This window comes from Sturnira hondurensis, unplaced genomic scaffold (genome assembly GCF_014824575.4).
Source record: "Sturnira hondurensis isolate 20B ecotype Veracruz unplaced genomic scaffold, ASM1482457v3 Scaffold0015362, whole genome shotgun sequence".
In the NCBI taxonomy this organism is placed as follows: domain Eukaryota; kingdom Metazoa; phylum Chordata; class Mammalia; order Chiroptera; family Phyllostomidae; genus Sturnira; species Sturnira hondurensis.
In genome coordinates this window covers 54,223-73,837 of record NW_028087993.1, presented here as the reverse complement: position 1 = coordinate 73,837, position 19,615 = coordinate 54,223, and the positions used below count along the sequence as shown (strand labels likewise).

Below are 19,615 nucleotides of genomic sequence, written 5' to 3'. Positions count from 1 at the left end.
GTGACCAGAGGGGCAAGGGGAGGGAATTTCAGGGGAAAAGGGGAAAGATTTACAGGAACTATTACAAAAGGCACATGGACAACAACTAAGGGGGGTGAGAATGAGAGGGAAGTTGGGAGCACTTGGGGGTGGGCTGGGATGGGAGTAAAAGACAGAAAACTGTACTTGAACAACAATTAAATAAATAATTTAAGTACATTTAAAATTTTTCATTCTGCAAAAAATAAAAATAAAAATAAAATAACCCTCAATGGTCCTATTATGTGTCCCACCTCCAGTCCAGATTTGTCGGTGTGAGGATAACCTATATTTTTGTATATCCTGGGTACCCCAAATTCTAGACTGCCTTTCAAATCCATTGTTTAGGAGGGCCCTGGCTATACCCCATTACAGTATATTTGGTTATTCATTTAATTTTGTATGTTTGAATATTGGTGCAGTGGTTTGTCATTCATTGTGGATTTAATTTTCATTCTCGTAATAGTAGTGTTTTGCATCTGTTTATATGCATATTGGCCATTTATATCTCTCTTTGGGTGAAGTATCTGTTCAACATATATGCATATTTTTTAATTGTGTTCCTTAGTAACTCACTGAGTCTTTTTCTTTAATTTTTAGAGAAGGGGGAAGGGAAGAGGAAAGAGAGGGAGAGAAACATCTGCGTGAGGGAGAAACATTGATCAGTTGCCTCTCACACGTGCCTCAATCAGGCACACAACCCAGTCATGTGCTCTGACCAGGAATTGAAACTTTTGCTTTGTGGGCTGACACTCAACCAAATGAGCCATGTCAGTCAGGGCTCTTGTTGAGTCTTGAGGGTTCTTTGTGTATGTTGGATGGAAGTCGTTTATCAAATATATGTTTTATAAAATTTCTCTCTGTGTATGGCTTGTCTTTTATTGTCTTAACAGTCTTTCAAAGAGGTGAGTTTTTTACATTTGATGAAGTCCAACTTATGGATTTGTTACTTGATGGATTGTTCTCTGTGTTGTAGCTAAGGAAACTTTGCCTAGCCAAAGGTTGCAAAGGTTTTTTGGGTTTTTTTTTTTTCCCACTGTGGTAAAAGTTTGATAATCTTAGGTTTTACAGTTAGATCTTCCTTTTGGTTGTGTGAGGAGACAAAGGGTTTCTACCTACACCTCCATCTTGGCCAAATTTTCTCCAGATTTTCATTTGGAAAAGAGGAGATTTCTGTGCTGAATTACCTTTGTTACTTTGTAGTTGTAAGCTGTCTATATTTCTGGGGGTCCATTTCTTTTTTTAAGTATACTTCATTGACTATGCTATTATAGTTCTCCCATTTTTTGCTGCCCATTATTCCCATCTTCCCTGCACCCCCCTCCCACCAGTATGCAGCCCCCTTCATTCATGTCCATGGGTCATACTTATAAATTGTTTGGCTTCTCCATTTCTCATGCTATTCTTAACCTCCCCCTGCCTATTTTGTACCTACCAATTATGCTTCTTATTCTCTGTAGCTTTCACTCCATTCTCCCCCTTCCACCTCCTCACTTATAATGCTCCATGTGAACTCCATTTCTGTGGTTCTGTTCCTTTTCTAGTTGTTTGTTTAGTTCTTTTTAGGTTCAGTTGTTGATAATTGTGAGTTTGTTTTCATTTTACTGTTGATATTTTTATCATCTTTTTCTTACATAAGTCTCTCTAACATTTCATACAAGAAGGGCTTGGTGAGGATGAACTCCTTAACTTTGCCTTATCTTGGAAGCACAGTAGCATAATCAATAAAATATATTTTTAAAAAGACAAAATAAAAAGTATAAAGGACACATGGACAGTAACTAAGATGGGGGCAGAAATGGGAGGGAAGTGCGGAGCACTGGGCAGGCAGGGCTGGGAATATAAGACAGAAAACTGTACTTGAACAAGAATTAAATTTAAAAAAAGACAAAATATACCAGTAAGGATGTGAAGAAAATGGATTCCCCGTGCACTGTTGGTGGGAATGTAAACTCGTTCAACCACTATGGAAAACAGTATGACGCTTCCTCAAAAAAATAAAAAATACAATTACCATATTATACAGCAATTCCACTTCAAGGGAAATGAAGTCAGAATTGCAAAGATATATGTATGCTACCCTGTTTACTACAACATTATTCACAATAGGCAAGATATGGAAATAACCTGTGTCCACTGATGAATGAATGGATAAAGAAAATGTGATGCACATAAAAAACAACAACATAAACTCATACAAACAGATAGTAGAATGGTGGTTAGATCATGTTTTTTAACCTGCTTTTATTCACTTAATAATATATTTGATGCTTTTCTATGCCAGTAAACATATATGAACATAAAAAGGAGTATAATAAACAAATACATGTACTTGACTTCTCTTTTTTCTCTATCATGCCTTCTTTTCATTTCTGCTTTTGGAGGAAGGGGCTTTGAAACTGAAGATGAAGACATATCGCTTGGGATTTTCATACATGTGTGCAGCAGCAAAGGAAGCAAAGTTTCAGGACAGCTTCAGGTCCTCTGGGGCCCAGCCAACGCACTGTCAGTCACTGTCTCACACACACCACATATGTACACATGTAGGGATGATGTCAGCTACTCCTTAACTTTATAAGCTCTCAAATTAAAGTTTTTATACTTATATTTAACATTCCTTAATCAAATTAGAGTTGAGCCTTAAAAAACACAGCAATTAGGGGCAACAACACCACCACCTACCCTGAAGTCAAAAATCCACATACAACTTTTGACTCTCCCAAACACTTTACTAATAGCCGCTGTTGATCAGAGAAGCTTTACCAAGAACATAAACAGTTGATTAATACGCATTTTATATTATGTATACTATATACTGTATTCTTACAATAAAATATGCTAGTGGAAAGAAAATATTATTTAAAAATTTTAAGGAGGAGCAAATAACATTTGCAGTATTTATTGAAAAAATGCATTTGTAAGTGGACCTCTGCTGTTCAAACTCTTGCTGTTCAAGAGTCAATTGTATAAATAAAAACAATTACTACCACTCACGCATTTTCCAATAGGAAATATTTGCCTCTACCAGCATTGGCTCAAATGGTTGGGGGCCTAAGAATTAACTGACAAGAGACAGATTAACAAGAGAAAAGACAAGGTTCATTTACATGTTTCTCAGTAATAAGTAATTAGATAAATAGACAGAGATGAAGGTACATATACCAACTCAATGGAAATATATGAAAGTTTCTGCTGGACTTTTTTATGTTAATGGCCAGCTTAATTCACATGCCTCAGTGCTAAGAGTCCATTTTTCCAATCAAGAAGCTACTTTGGATTGGAAGGGGTAGTCAGTGGTATCTGTATTTTAGCAGACTATCTAAGTTTAGATGAAGCTTCTTTTAGTGATACTACTTATTTACATATTTTCAGTTTGAAGTAATTTCCATACCTCTTGCATGCTCTATTAATACCTACATTTTCCCCATCTGAAATTTCTCTAAAGGTTTCACAACAAAATAGCTAGATTGACTGTAGTGGAATGAAGACTTGGTTTAGAAACTGGGAGGCAAGAGTTCTGCAAAGGAAAAAAATGAACGGAAATTAGAACTAGGAAACAACAAGAAAAAACAAAGCTCAATGGTTGGGGTAAACTGACTTTCTGAGTCCACAAGGAATCCAGTCAAGAACATTTCTAGATAGTGGGTTTAAAATATCTTTAGATGGTGGAGTGAGACATTAGTGTTAACAATCTGGGTTATTTGCAAAACCAGAGCATGGAAGATGTGGGTGATCTCGTGAATGTCACAAATGACCCGCTCCATTGTGGTAAGTCATTTAAAGTTTATATGAAGGCATTTAGTTTCAGCTTGTGATATTCAGGTATGGGGCAAGTATGAGGCAACCTGGAAACTCAGTAAGGATTTGGGAAGTCATATTTCAGGTTTCAGTGAAGCCAAGTGAGGAGGATGTGAAGAAAAATTAGAATCATTAGTTACTGACAAAATGTACAAGTTCGCAGGATCTAGTTTACAGAGAGGTGAAAATAGCTCAAAACAATGAGCAGGAATAAAATCTGATAACCCACAAGAGCAGGCTATCATTTTCCATTTAAATAGAAAATCTCTCTCTCAAATCACTCCCATTTTCATCAAAATACAATCAAAGTAAGATAACTCTTATTTATAAAATAAGTTTAGTCTCATTAAATTTGGCCTGATCATTTATATAAGTGCAGAAAAATGTTAAAGGACTACATAGCATTTTTAAAGTTTGTTTTGCTAAAATTTTTCTAAGGAATCTCAGATTTGACTTTTAAAAGTCTCTGGGGATTATCAAGAGATGCATGGATTGAAAAAATCTGGTGCAATTACACATTGGAATGCTACACAGCAGAAAGAAAGAAGGAACCCCTACCTTTCAAGACAGCATGGATGGAACTGGAGACTGTGGTGCTAAGTGAAATAAGCCAAGTGGTGAAAGGCAAATGCCATATGATCTCACCTATAAAAGGAACCTGATGAACAAAACAAACAAATAAGCAAAATACAAACAGAGGTGTGGAAATGAGGAACAGACTGACAGAGACCAGAAGGGATATGGAAGGAGGATAAGGGAAGAAAGGTCTGATCAATGAATAGCTATACATGACCCATTGACATGAACAACAGGGTAAGGACTGACTTTGGGAGTGCTGGGAGGAGAGTGAGGGCGGGGCCAGTAAGGAAACAGGAAAAAAGGACCACTGTAATAGAGCAACAATAAAAACAAAGTCTCTGGGGATTAGAAAGCAAAGCCAAAATCTCACCATCAGAATTTAACTGAAGTACTTACAGAACTGGGTTAATTCCTCTCTTGTCCAAGTCTCAAAATGTCTTAAAGTTCCTGGGCTTGCTGTGAAGTCACCTTCCTTACTTGCCTATGAGGCTGGAACTCTAATGGCTCCATAAAGCCAACCTTAATTCCTTAAAACTGTCTACTCATATCTAAATCTATGCACCTTATTCTCAAAAATCGCATTCCAGTCAAAGCCTTGGTTACATAAGCAATGTCCTAATATAAGGGGGACAGATTGTAATAGAACCTATGTATATAATTATATTGACAAAAATAAGAATACTTGATAACCTGAATTTTAGTGGGGATCAAGCAGCAGAAAGACAAATGTTTTATTTCTGCTTACAAAAGTACAATATATTAAATTGTTATGAGTTTTAGATAGCTTAAGAGAAAAGATGAAGACTTCCTTCAATACTTCAATGAGATATCATTTAAGTTTCTTTAAAAAAAGCATATCACATTTCTTAATAAGCAAATTCTACAATATGATCACTTTAAATGAAGTATCAATGCAAGCAAAAGGAGTATGGGAAACAAGGCTCCAAAACTTCTATTTTTTTTATTACCTGGGTTGTAAAGTCTTAGAAAGCTAGAAAAACAGAAATAATTTCTTAAATTATATTCAGTCTTCTTTATTAAAAGAGTAACAACACATTTTGCTGCTGATGGTACTAAGCAATCAGTGTCTAATTTAAGAGTCTAATAATCACTTTGGAAGCAAAAGTTCTGTCTTGAAACGTCCTTTGTGCTGATGAATGCACTTCGTGCCCATGCTACTGAACATAGACATTGGCAATAAGCTTCTACTTGGAAATAATTTGAAAACTTTTTTAAACCTAAAAGTTCTCAGTAAAATGAACATGTGTAAAATTTATAGAGAAAGTGTGCCTACCTGTGAAAATTGATAAATTACATTTACCTTTACTATTAATGAAATGATAGTTTTAATGCACTTTTATACATTCATGCTTTATTTTACATTTTATTATATCAATTTAAAAACATTTTTAATCTTATATTTAATTTACTTCAACGTTTCTGACTCATTTTTTTCTTTGCAATTCTGTATTGCCTTAATTAGTTTCTAAACATTCTAGCTCAACTACCTATACTTTAAAAAGTCCTTGAAAAAGTACATTATGGAAAATACTATTTTAATATCAAAATCACTTTATGGTTATTATTTGTTTCTTCCACATTTCCATAATGTGGAAGGAAAGTAATTTCTTACTTCCCACTCATGTTGAAAACCTTTTAGTTAAATTCTATAATTAACACTTCTTGCTGAACAAAAGAAAAGTAAAACAATAATCTGCTCCCATGTATAATGTGTATCCACCTTTCTCACCCAAACTTTCAGGGAAAAAAATCTCTCATTTTAAGTTTTCAATTCAATTTTTTTATATTTAGAAACAAAACTGATTATCCTATTCCAGGGTATTATTTTACATATGGATATAGTTATTGCTTTCTAGAGTTACACTTTTAACACATAAGCATAAATAAAAGAATTAAAAACATTTATACAGGTACAGAATTAGTACTGCCCATATACAATGTGCTTCTTTAATTTTCCCTCAGAAATTTGGGCAAAGTGTGCACATTACACATGGCAAAATATGGTAAGTTGACTTTGGCAAGGTAATCTTGTGATTACTTATCTGTTATCATTGGATGAAACCTTTTTTTCTTAGTTCATTTAGTGCCTTTAGTCACATCAAATATTCTTGACTACTGCCTTTATACACCTCACCTATATTACCAATGTTGTTTTTGTATGTCATGCTTGTCTTTGGGTTTTAAATCCCACAATGATAAGAGTTTCATCAGTGTCAAATGGAAAAAGTGATCCAACTTAAACTTTTATGAAAAACTCCAGATCAGCCCTGGCTGGTGTGGCTCAGTGGACTGAGTGCTAGCCTGCAAACCAAGGGGTCATCAGTTCGAGTCCCAGTCAGAGCACTTGCCTGGGTTGCAGGCCAGGTCCCCAGTAGGGGGCACAGGACAGGTAACCAAACACTGATGTTTCTCTCCCTCCCTTTCTCAGTCCCTTCCCCTCTCTCTAAAAATAAATTAATAAAACCTTTAAAAAAACCCTCCAGATCACTGCCAGGCAGAAAGTTTATGGGAAATGTTAAAAAATGTATCTTGCTGCAATAACATGACAGTTAAATACTAATGCTGCCATGATGCTATGAGTCTGATACCTGTTACTTTATGGAATTCTTAAAGAATAATAATCAGAAGACATTTTTGAATTACTAGAGAGTGTCATGCTTCCCATGGTAACAAAATAGAATCCTAAAGATTTTTTCAATCACATCTTATATGTATAGTGTACAAAGAAAAAATGCAGTCCATATAAAATTTTAAAGAATTCAATGTTCCAGATGAAAATTCAGCCATTTGCAAATTCACAGCTATCAGAATTTCTTTTGTTTATATAACTATTCCAGGGTGATATTTATTCTTCTTCAGTTTTTTACTTGCTGAGATTAAAAAAAACACTTTACAGGCAAGTATTCTTGGGGCTGCAGATGGGTTGCAAGATCTGAAGTGAATCGAGTGACATTTAAGACTCAAGTGATCATCTTCATGCCAAGGTTGATTACACTTGAAATGAAGGGTGAGTGTGAAAAAAGTTGAATAAAACAAGACAGAGGTGCAGTGCATGGGAGATTGTACATGAGAAACTTAAAATCCAAACTGATGAGAGATACAGGTAGAAGGTAAAGGGCAGTTCCCAAAACAGGTCCAATGGTGAAACACAGCACAAAATACAGAGCACATTTAGGTTGGGACTCAATGATCCAGGCAGAGGGTTTGGAGGTGGACTGTGCAATAATAGTGTAATAACTAGGTATGGTGCCAGGTGGGTACTGGCAATATCAGCGGAACATTTTGTAAATTATATGATCATCTAACCATTATACTACACACCTGAAATCAATACAAAATAACATTGAATATAAAGTATATTTAAAAATAAAACAAAATAAAGAAAGTAGATGTGGCAATGGATGGCCTGGATTGGAATCTTAGTTCTATCAAGGTGCATGACCTCAGGTCATTTATTCATCCTTTCTCCATTTCACCTGTTAAACGAACTTAAAAACCCCTATAAAACCATCAGATCACTCACTGACATATGGAAAGTGTCAAAGATTAATTAATATCACTACAGTCTTCATTTTCATTGTTGTTATTTTTTAACATTTTTTCACTAATGCTAGGCAAAGATGCATAAGCAAATAACTGAGAAAAGAATATGATAGTGTCCATTCCCAAGAAGTTCACACTAGTGCAGTGTTTTTAAATCATCAACTTAAAAGCAGTATACCATTTAAAAATACCTTAAATAAATTTGTAAAATATAAGGTATATATAATATAAGGGAATTGTTACCATGAAAGTTGTAATAGAGAACCAATTAGGATATATTTTGCTGTTGTAATGTTTGTTTTTTATTGTAAGTATTTAATCATTAAGAATTAAATCTGTGACTTGTGATAACCCAAATGCTTCCTAATATTTTCCTGGGATGTGTTCATAATCAAAGTTTAAGAAGTTTCATGTCTCTGAACTGATTTCATTATCTGTGATTTCCAGTCATTTTACACTCTAATAGAATAATATGCAAAATATCCAAGAAAATTAAACAAAAAGTAAGATCTTAACTACAAAACTTCAGAAACTGAAAGTCCCAAATATTTAGAACAGATACTTCAGTGACATAAGAATTACAGATATCTGGAAACTATATAGCATAACTCTATAAGTTCAGAAATAATAAAGATTCTTTTTTGTAAGATTTTATTTATTTATCTTTAGAGGGGAAGGGAAGGAGAGAAGGAGAGAAATATCAATGTATGGTTGCCTCTCATGAGTTCCCTGCTGGGAACTGGCCTGCAACCCAGGCATGTGCCCTGACTGGGAATCAAACTGCGATCATGTTGTTCGCAGGCCTGCACTCAATCCACTGAACTACACCAGCCAGGGCTGGAAATAATAAAAATTCTTTATTAAAACTTTAAAATTAACATGTTAATAAGGAAGCTTTATGTTATTTATTGCAGACATGTATAATTTTGTATAATTCTAAACAGCAACCGTTTTTAGAAAAGTATTACCCATATCTCTGTATATCTAACTTTGGGACACAGAAACCAAGCCTTGGATCTTCAGAAAAATATCTTTATGGACATCAGTGAGCTATGCAATTTGTTTTTCCTTCATATCTTCTGCTGTTTTAGTAAATAAAACCCAAGCAGATCATTAAGGCTATGCCTAGAACTGAGAAAAAAATCATTGATGAATGGCTCTATGCATGGATAATACAAATAATAGCCACCATTTATTAAACTTCTGTCACATCAGATTTCAATCAAATCTCTTAAATTAACTTGGGAGAAAACTTTAGCGAGAATTAGGGAGGATTTTTACTGGTTTATAAGAGGGTGCAGGGCAGATAGGGGCCTGGGGTCTAGAAGTGTATTCCTTGGGGGAATAGGGAAGTTGGGTCCACTTCAAAGGAAAAAAATTACAAGTACTATTCTCTCCCTTTAAAAAAACATGTTTAATTGAATTTATTATGGTCACATTGGTTCACAAAGCCATACATGGTTGAAGTGTATGACTCAACAAAACATTACCTGTTCTTTTTGCCCCAAGCACAGTCTGTTTCTGTCCCCATTTCCCTTTTCTGCTCACTTCACCTACTTCCTCAACCTCCTTTCACTCTGGCTAACACTAGACTGTTGTCTATGTCCATGTGTTATATACCTGTGTGTGTGTGTTTGTGTGATCCCTTTACCTTCTTTCATTAAGCCCCCCAAACACTCTCCCTTATGACAACTGTCAGTCTGTTCCATGTATCCATGCCTTAGTTTCTATTTTTGTCAGTTTATTTTATTCATTAGTAAATTAGATCATATGGTATATTTTTTCTCTAACTTTTTTCACTTAGCATAATAATCTCCAGGTCCATCATGCTGTTGTAAAAAGTAAGATTTCTTTCTATCTTACAGCCAAGTAGCATTCTATTGTATAAATGTACCACAACTTTTTAATCCATTCATCTACTGATGGGCACTTAGGCTGTTTCCAGATATTGACTAGTGTAAATAATGCTGTAATGAATATAGGAGTGCATATATTCTGTTGAATTAGTGTTTCAGGTATTTTCAGATATATTTCCAGAAGTGGGATTGTTGGGTCAAAAGACAGTTCTATTTTTAATATTTTGAGGAAATGCCATACTGTTTCCACAGTGGTTGCACCAGCCTGCATTCCTACCAACAATGTACTAGGGTTCCCATTTCTTCACATCATGGCCATTGCTTGCTTTTTTGTTGATTAATTGATGATAGTCATTCCAACAAGAGTGAGGTGATATGTCATTGCAGTTTTAATATGAATCTCTCTCATGATAAGTGATGTTGAGCACTTTTTCATATGTCTATTATCCATCTGTATGTCCCCTTTGGAGACATACAGTGTGTATTCAAGTCATTTATCCATTTTTAAAAAAATTATGTTGTTTGTGTTCTTGGTGTTGAGTAGTAAAAACCCCACATAGCCTCGGTAATCTTGAAAAAAGAAATGAAAAGGTTGGAAGTATTGTATTACCTGATATCAAACTATACTACAAGGCCATAGTAATCAAAACAGCCTGGTACTGGCACAAGAACAGGCATATAGATCAATGGAACAGGATAGAGGGTACAGAAATAAATTCACGCTTCTATGGTCAATTAGTATTTTAAAATTAGGAAAGAATACACAATGAGGTAAAGACAGTCTCTTTACTAGAAGGTATTAGGAAAATTGAAAAGATATGTGCAAAAAAATGAAACTAGACCAACTAACACCATATACAAGAATAAACTCAAAATGAATTAAAGACTTATATGTAAGTCATGAAACCATAAAAATCTTAGAAGAAAACATAGGTAGTAAAATTTCACACATTTCTTATAGCAATATTTTTGCCTATATATCTTCTTAGGCAAGGAAAACAAATAAAATGTTTTTCTTTGTTTTGTAACAAATGGGGCTACAGCACATTAAAAAGATTTTGCATAACAAAGAAAACTTTTTGTTTCTCTTTGATGAAAAAGAAAGTATTTTCATCAACAAAATGAAAAGGGAACCCACCGAATGGGAGGACATTTTTGCAAATGATACATCTGATAAGGGGCTAATTTCCAAAATATATAAATGCTGCTCTCTTGATGTCTGTGACAGGGGCTGATTAATCCAGAAATTTACTGCCAGGATATGGTGATTGTCTGCCCTTGACACACATGGCACCTGCTTGTTGTGAAAGCAGTCATCACATCTTGGGGTGATATTATTACCTAACCAGCAGTAACAGTGTCCTACTCCTGTCTACTCTGAGACTGTGCATGTACACAAGCTTCTCAAAAGTTCCACTGGAATGCTGGGCTCCTGTCAAATGAAGAGAAAATCTAAGCAGGGGCATCACTGGCTTTGAGGAAGACCAAAAAATTAATGTACAAAGGACTCTTCTGGAAGCTCATGGGTCCATGGTAGAACCATATCAGTCAGATAAATGCAGTATGAGAAAGGTAAGAGGATGGCAGGTGTGAGACATCCCCTAAATACCTTCCTTTTAGGGATAAAGAGAAGAAACAGGAGGAACCCAGACTCAGAACAGTGGAATTGTTATAAATGTATAACCAAACTGTAATCCAAAACACAGGCTCTGCCCAGTTCCCTCTAAGACAGCTAACCGTGCATTATTTATTATTATAGTTTTGCCATTATTATGTTTAGAGTTATGCTTAATGATATAATTATCTATATTTCCTTTGTGAGACAAATCTTTTTAAATGCCTGCTTTTAAACTGACTTCTTAATTAAACACCTTTGTTTCCTGGTACTGACAGATATGGCTTGTGTAGTCACAAGCATTCACAAGAAGCATATGGCACTAGAAGAGTGATTTGTAACTTCATAGTGGCATGGATTTGAATTACAAACACCAGGGAAAAAGTAACAAGTTGCTGAGCCCGGTCCATCCTTGACCATCATCAGCAAAACCATGTTCTGTCCCAGTCATCCCATTCGTAATTGCAAATCAATGTTTTATTTTGAAAGCAAGCAAAATAGAACCAGAGACATTGAAATAAAGAACAAACTGACAGTAACTGGTGGGGAGGAGGAAGGCAGATAACAGAGGAAAGAAAGGGATGGGTCTTCAAGGAACATGTATAAAGGACACATGGACAAAGACAATGGGAGGGGTATGATTGAGGATGGGGGGTGGGGCGGGAGAAAATGGAAATGCTCTGCTCTGTGCAAAGTATACTCATCTAATTTTTTTAATCAGAGAAAATTGGAGAGTCATTTTAATTGAGGTTCAGGAAATGTGTGACTTTCAGAAGAAATACAATTTGAAAGACACTCAGCAGGTATTCCTTTATCCTTATTATCTCCATTTTGTTATAATCAGCTAAGTTCATCTTAAACCCAAGTCATAATATGCAGAAAGATGGGTATGGTAGTAGCATATTTATTTCAATAGATTTACACAAAATGTACTCTATACTTATAGAATCGTTGAGAGTTTTAAGAGATCGATTTTAATGTTCTTACATGTTACCATTCTTTACGGGGAAAATTATATACTAGAGTGATATTCACAATATTGGAATTCCAAGAACATAAGACACCTCCACCTACAATATTAAAGATACATTTTACCTCCAATTATTTTTGTTATTTGGCAAACATACTAAGTTCCTGTGTTTATTATATGTCTTTAATGGGGGATACAAACGAGTGTAACAAATGGTTCCTGTATGAAGTACCTGAAAATCAACTTGGGAAAATGAGCTACAGAGGCAAATACCTATAAAAACAAAACCAATTACAATTTGAAAAGATAGCATATATGAACAACTAAATGAATACTGCAGATAATAAGGATTTTAGGAACTCACCAAAAAAGGAATCTATGAGGCTGACTGGTCAAACAAATGGTGAAAACTTATACTTCAGAAGAATCACTCTGGTTTTTATTTGTCCAACATCTTAGCAAGGCTTCAATGGTAGCAGCTGCTCTCTGAGCTTTGGTGTGCTTCCCAAGGACAACAAGAAGAAACATGCTGGTAAGTCACCCAAGAAAGACAAATCTGGGGGGAAGGCTGAAAAGAAGTGGTCCAAATGCAAACTTCAGGACAAACTCAATAACCTAGTCTTTTTGACAAAGCAACATATGACCAACTGCAGGGAAGTTACCAACTATAAGCTTATAACCCCAGCTGTTGCCTCTGAGAGACATATCTGCAGTTTCTTGGCCAGGGTAGCACTTCAGAACCTCCTTGCTAAAGGATGTACTCAACTAGTTTCAAAGCATAGAGATCAAGTCACTTAACTAGAAACACCAAAGGTGGGGATGTACCAGCTTCTCGTGAGGATGGATGAACAAGTCCTGCCAGCTGTGCATTTTGAAAAATAAAACTTTATTAAATAGAAAAAAAGAATCACTCTGGCTATTCTGAGGATAGACTATAGTCAGAAAAAGTAAAAAGAGACTAGTAAAGAAACAGGCTGAGAGTGACCAGAGGGGAGAGGGGAGGGCATTTCAGGGGAAATAGGGGAGGGATTTAGAGGAACATATATAAAGGATACATGGACAACAACTGAGAAGGGTGGAAATGGGAGGGAGGGGGGAGCACGGGGGTGGGATGGGATGGGAATAGTAGACAGAAAACTGTACTTGAAAAATAATTAAATAAAAAATGGGAAAAAAAGAAACTACATAGTAATCAGGCTGAAGATCTTGGTGGCTTAAATCAAGACAGCAGTAGTAGCAATGGTGAAAAGCACTGGATTTTGTTTATATTTTGTAGACTGTATTGACAAATTTGTAAATGGATCAGATGAGGAGTGCAACAGAAACAGCAGAATCAAAATTTTCTCAGTCTTGGCCTGAAAAAATGCAAGATTAACATTGTCATTTACTGAGTGAAAAGACTTCAAAATGAATCACTCTGGGAAGAAATTCAAGAATTTGAGGAGATGTCATGTTAAAGATGAATATTAGTATACAAATAGTGATGTTAACTATATAATCTGTTATATGAGTCAGGAAAGTTTAGAGAAGAGGCCTCTGTTGGAAATACAATTTTTGGTTTCTTTAGAGCACAGATGGTAAAATAATTAGACTGCAAAAAATCACCTAGAGAGGGAGTGTGGATACAAGAAAAGTCTGAAATCAAGTTCTGGGGCAACCAATAAAATATGATTTTTTAAAAACACATTAGGGAAATGAGCAAGAATAAGTGAATGAATCTGAGAGACTGGCCAGTAACAAAAGAGGAAATCTAAGAAAGTAAGATGTTCTGAGTGTGATGTGAGGGCATTGTTCCAAAAGAAAAAGAGGGGTGAACTGCATCAGATGATGCACATGAGTAAAGTGAGAAGAGGAGGAAGACTTGATCTTTTACTGAAAATGTGGAGAGAGCAGAACACCCCAAGAGGTAATGATACTGGATGCTTCATTTGAGTGGATACTGAAGTCATGAAGAACCATGCTAGGAATGGTGCAGGAAAGAGTGATATTGAACTACTTCTTAAGAAGAAGCTGCTACCATGTCTTTAAAATGACTATATCAAGAAAGAGTAGAGGTAGGAGATTTGGATGACATGAGCCTCAAAGCTGGCATTGGGTAAGGAGGACAAGGAATAATGTAGAGTGTCAGTATGCGGAAGTACCTGCCCAACACTAGGCCCAGTAATCTGTGGAGTACTGGGAATGGCAGGCGATTTAATAACCCTTTTATGAGGTTTTAAATATCTGTAATATCCAACCAAACATCCCAACCCCCATGGATTTTTAAATGCCCTTTAAGAGGAGTATTATGGCTCCTGGTTGAAAAACAGTGGACCTAGTTCCAAAGCTCATGCACTTTTTTGCCTTTTGTTGGCACTGTATCAACTATATAATCTTTTCAAACTTGTAAAGTTCTATTCACATCTACATCACAGTTATTTTTTACATAACTCTAACAAGTCCATTTTATTTTATTTTATTAATTTAAAAAATGTAAGATTTTATTTATTTATCTTTAGAGGGGAAAGGAAGGAGAGAGAAAGAGAAATATCAATGTATGGTTGCCTCTGGTGTGTCCCCTGCCGGGAACTGGCCAGCAACCCAGGCATGTGCCCTGACTGGGAATCGAACCACGATAGTCTGGTTCGCAGGCCCACACTCCACCCACTGAGCTATACCAGCCAGGGCTTATTTAATTTTATTTTTTTAAGATTTTATTTATTTATTTTTAGAGAGAAGGGAAGGGAGGGAGAAAGAGAAAGAGAGAAACATCAATGTGTGGTTGCCTCTCATGCATCCCCTACTGGGGACTTAGCCTTCAACTGAGACATGTATGTGTCTTAGACTGGGATTCAAACCGGCAACCTTTTTGTTTGCGGACCCACACTCAACCCACCGAGCTAAATTAGCCAGAGCCTAACAAGTCCATTTTAATTGTGGTTGGCATATCTTCCAGGAGATTCTCCTTTTTTACTTAATCATGTGTAAGACATCTGTTTTATTAATTTACATTTTTAGCAATGGGCTCCTTTGCTCAAATAAGTTATATGAAAGCATAAATGAATAAAATAGATGGAATAAAGCTTTTCTGTTTTTTTCTATTTTACTTATTTTTATAGAGAGAGGAAGGGAGGGAGAAAGTGAGGGAGAGAAACAACAATATGTGGTTGCCTCTCACACACCCCGTACTGGAAACCTGGCCTGCAACCCAGGCATGTGCCCTGACTGGTAATTGAGCTGGCGACCATTTGGTTCACTGACTGGTGCTCAATCCACTGAGGCAGACCAGCCAGGGAAGCTTTTCTATTTAAATACAAAGGGGTTGTGTATGCTTTGGAGGGGGTGACTGGAGAAAAAAATAGGATAGTAGGTTTTGAAAATAAACTTTACTACAAAAGGGTGACACTCTGATAGAATTTTAGAACCCAGTGTGTGGTGACTGGTACTTATAGAAATTATTCTTTCTGTATGTGGTGTTCCTTAAATTATACTGCCCAGTAGTATACACCCATTCTGCCAACATCCACCAAAGCTAATATTGAAGATAACTCTAGTGGAACAGGAATGTTTAATAGCTTTTTCAGTGCTTTTGGAATGGAAAATATAGCTGGCAAATCTGTTATTTAGTATACCACAGATTGAAATTCCTGAATCTGAAATTCACAGAACACTGAACTGGAGTATGGATATAAATAAGGGTATCTCTGTTGAAATTTACCTAGAAGGAGGTAAAAAAGACTCTCTCCTTGAACGGGTTTTAGACAGACTCCCTTGCAACCTCTTCTCAGCTAGGATTTGACCTTGGGCTTCCACATCCATCCTTGCTGATTCTGATCCTAATAAGAGTCCTGCTAAGTTAGTTTAGAGTGAATGCCCCACCATTAATATCTGACCACCCTACCTGCCTTCATAGAACTTCTGTTAAGTCAATTTAACGAAAATTCTTCTAGCCTTATCCTCTTACTGACTTTCCGTCTATTGATCTCCTCACGTTCTTTTTCTACGAATTCCCACTTGTCCTTGTATTTGCATTTGAACTCAGTTCTATGCTGAAGTCTCTTTTCCTCCATTGCAATAGCTTCTCACTAAAATCTGCCTTTGCTGCTTTAACTGATGTCTGGCTCTGATTCTCTTTAATAGAGGAGAGGCAGGAGCTAAGGCATTGTGCCTAAATGGACAGCCAGCAAACTACAAACTGCCAAGTCTAATAACTTACTTCATTCTTCACTGTGATTGTGTAGATACAAATGCATGCTAGTGTGTGTGTGTTCCAGTAAATTGAAGAAAATATATACTTTATAGTATTATTATAAAAATTAAATGATTATATATGATAAACATCTAGTAAGTATGCTACAAAGATTTATTATTATAATTGCATGGTGCTCATGTAGGGAAGACAAGAGAATAAGAAAACTGTGGTGATTGTGACTAATCATGTAAGCAGTTTCATGTCATCAATTTGACACAGCTCTGCCTTTTACTGAAAACAGATTATTTTCAGTACCTTTTCATTATAAGGTAATTGTTAACAATAGTACATGGACTATTTTCATACTTTAGATTCTATTATCTGTTTATCTTCACTCTTCAGAACATGTCACAGTCCTGAATCATCATGCATAAAATTTTCCCTTAACAAACTTTGGTCCTTTTTATAATGAAAACATATAAAAGTGAAGTGTATTTCTTAAAACAGCCTTTCTCTACCCCTTCTTTCTCCTCCTCTCCTGAGTACCTTGATGTTTTATAGATAATTTAATTTAGGAGAAAGACTAGTCACCACCACATGGCTTTCATACAATATTTTCTCCTGCTTTTTCCCTCCCTGAATGCCCAGTAAAACAAGAAAAGTGTGTAACTATCAGAATGTGGGGGAGTTTCCTCATGACAACTTATTGTCTTCTTGATCCCTGAGGAAAATGGAGATGTTGATTTGGTTCAAGGGGAAGCTAATCAAATCCTAAATATGATTAGGTTAGCCTATGTTCCCACGCCATCCAGTATCTCTCTCATACATTCCCCACTAGTTTTCAGGGTGATTTGAGATTTCAAATGCCGACTTTGGAATATCTTCCCCAAGGCAAAAAGTAAGTTGGATATATTCAGCAACTTATTTACATCATTAGATTACGCACACACCTTTTAACATGTTTATCTTTGAAAGGTGGTCCCTGTGTTCTGTTTGTCAATTGTAACCAACAGAATGTGGCTTAAGAGATGCTGCCTAACTTCTGTCATCTAGGTCAGAAAATGCTCTACTACCTTCCACCTGGTTATCTTGGGATACACAATTCTATGAGTTACATAGAGTGTGTATCCCACACACTCTATGTATCCCATAGATTGGTTTAGAGATACACACTCTAAACCAATCATCATGTATAAAATCTAACTACATGGAATATGCGTAACAGAGAGATTGCACATAGGCACATCTGTTGACAACACAAGCTGAGCTGCCAACCCACAACCAGCATAAACCACCAGTCATGAGAGTTAGCCATTTTGAATGTCCCACTTAGTCAAATCTTAAGATAACTGTGAACATGACCAATATGTGATTGCAGCTGTATGAGAGAACCTCAGTCAGTAAAATATACCCCAAACCTATGAATCCAATGTAGTTAATGAAGAAAATTCTATTTGCTATTAAATATTTTTAAATCCACCAGTATCAGTATGTACAAGCTTTGCGTTATTACACTCTCAGAGCCAGACTTATACAAAATTAAAATCTTTATTAAATATTACATTGACATTTCCGGGTTACTTGTTAATTCTAAGTGACTCACTCAATATAAGAGGCTCAAGGCAGAAGAATCCATTTTATTTCATATTTAAATTCATTTGACATATATTATAGAAGTCCTGATAACTGCATTCATTCCTGTAGAAAAATTTTTATTGAAAATTAATGAAGTAGGTCAATTTTATATATCTTTTGAGGCTGTTTTTAAAATTAACACTTGCGAGTATAGAGGAAAATGGTGATGGAGTAGACCGGAGTAACTCCAGTTCTCGTACCCCTGGGAGAAAATCCTGGCAAATCTACTGAGGAACAGCGTAATCAATTTCCCAACCAACAATTCCCCAGCATTTATGAAAATAAGAGACCAGAGATAGTGACGAACCAGACAACTACAGGTCCTTGGGGTCTCAGGGACACGAGTAAGGATGGCGGCAGCGGCGGGACGGCAGCCATTGGCCAGCGCATAAAGACCTTGGAGCCCTGGCTGCCGCAGCAGTCAGGGCCCAGAGCTTCCGCCTTCACCCAGCCACAGGGGCATCTGCCACAGAGGACTCATCGGGAGCCTGGCACCAGTGAGTAAAGACAAAAGCTGCAGCGGCAGGGCCCGGCTGCCCTCGGCCAACCCTTAACACCTCGCAGCCACCGCTGCCTCCGCATTAGGGGTGTAGAGGCTTCCGACTGCGGCCAGTGCCATGGAGGACTCATAGGGAGCCCAGCACCCAGTGGAGCATTGGGCCAGCTGCGGGGTCCGTGGAAGAGCTGGCTCCCTCCCCCACCATCTAGGTGGGGCTGGGTGGCAGAGACCTGTCTGCCTGGTGTGCAGGGAGGGTGGCAAGGACAGGAGGCCATGTTCAGTGGCGATCTCTGTGGTCGCCAGCACACCAGCCTGCCGGCCCAGGAAATTTGAGAGGAGCATTGTCCTAACCAGTCAGGTTGGGGATTGGGCTGGGCTGAGAGGCACGCTTTCTGGAGAAATTTTTACTGGAAAGTGGACTGAGGTGTTCTCCTGTGAAGGCAGCTTGACTTGCTTCTCACCCAGCCTCAGGACTGGGAAGGACCAGTGCCAGATCCCTTGGGACCCAGGCAGCCTGTGGGGTGGGCGGGCGCCCGCACCCCAGTCTGGTAGCTTGGCTGGCGGTTGGGTGTTCACCTGGGCCTACAACCCAGCCCACAGAGAGGTCCTGCCAAAACGAGAAAAAACGGATTGAACAGTTTGAAGCCAACAAGGGAGGAGGTTTTGGTGTTTTTTTTAACTTTTTTTTTACTTTTTTTAAAACCTTTTCTCAGTAATCGTATATTTTTAAATTTTATTGTTGCTGTATCTTTCAGTACTCTGTTCCTCTCCTTTCTTTTTTCCTGTTTCCTTCTTCCTTTCACCCCAAACTTATTGGTTTTTCCTCACTTTTCTTGCCCTTTTTTGTGTGTTTGTGTGTTTGTTTGTTTCTTGCTTTCTATACCACTCTAAATACTTCACAACACATCTC

At 36.9% G+C, this 19,615-nt stretch overlaps 1 pseudogene; it reads left to right on the top strand.

The window, feature by feature from the left end:
* The first annotated feature begins 11,345 nt into the window (after positions 1 to 11,345).
* Positions 11,346 to 13,248, top strand: LOC118999776 (40S ribosomal protein S25-like; annotated as a pseudogene).
* The last annotated feature ends 6,367 nt before the right edge of the window (positions 13,249 to 19,615 follow it).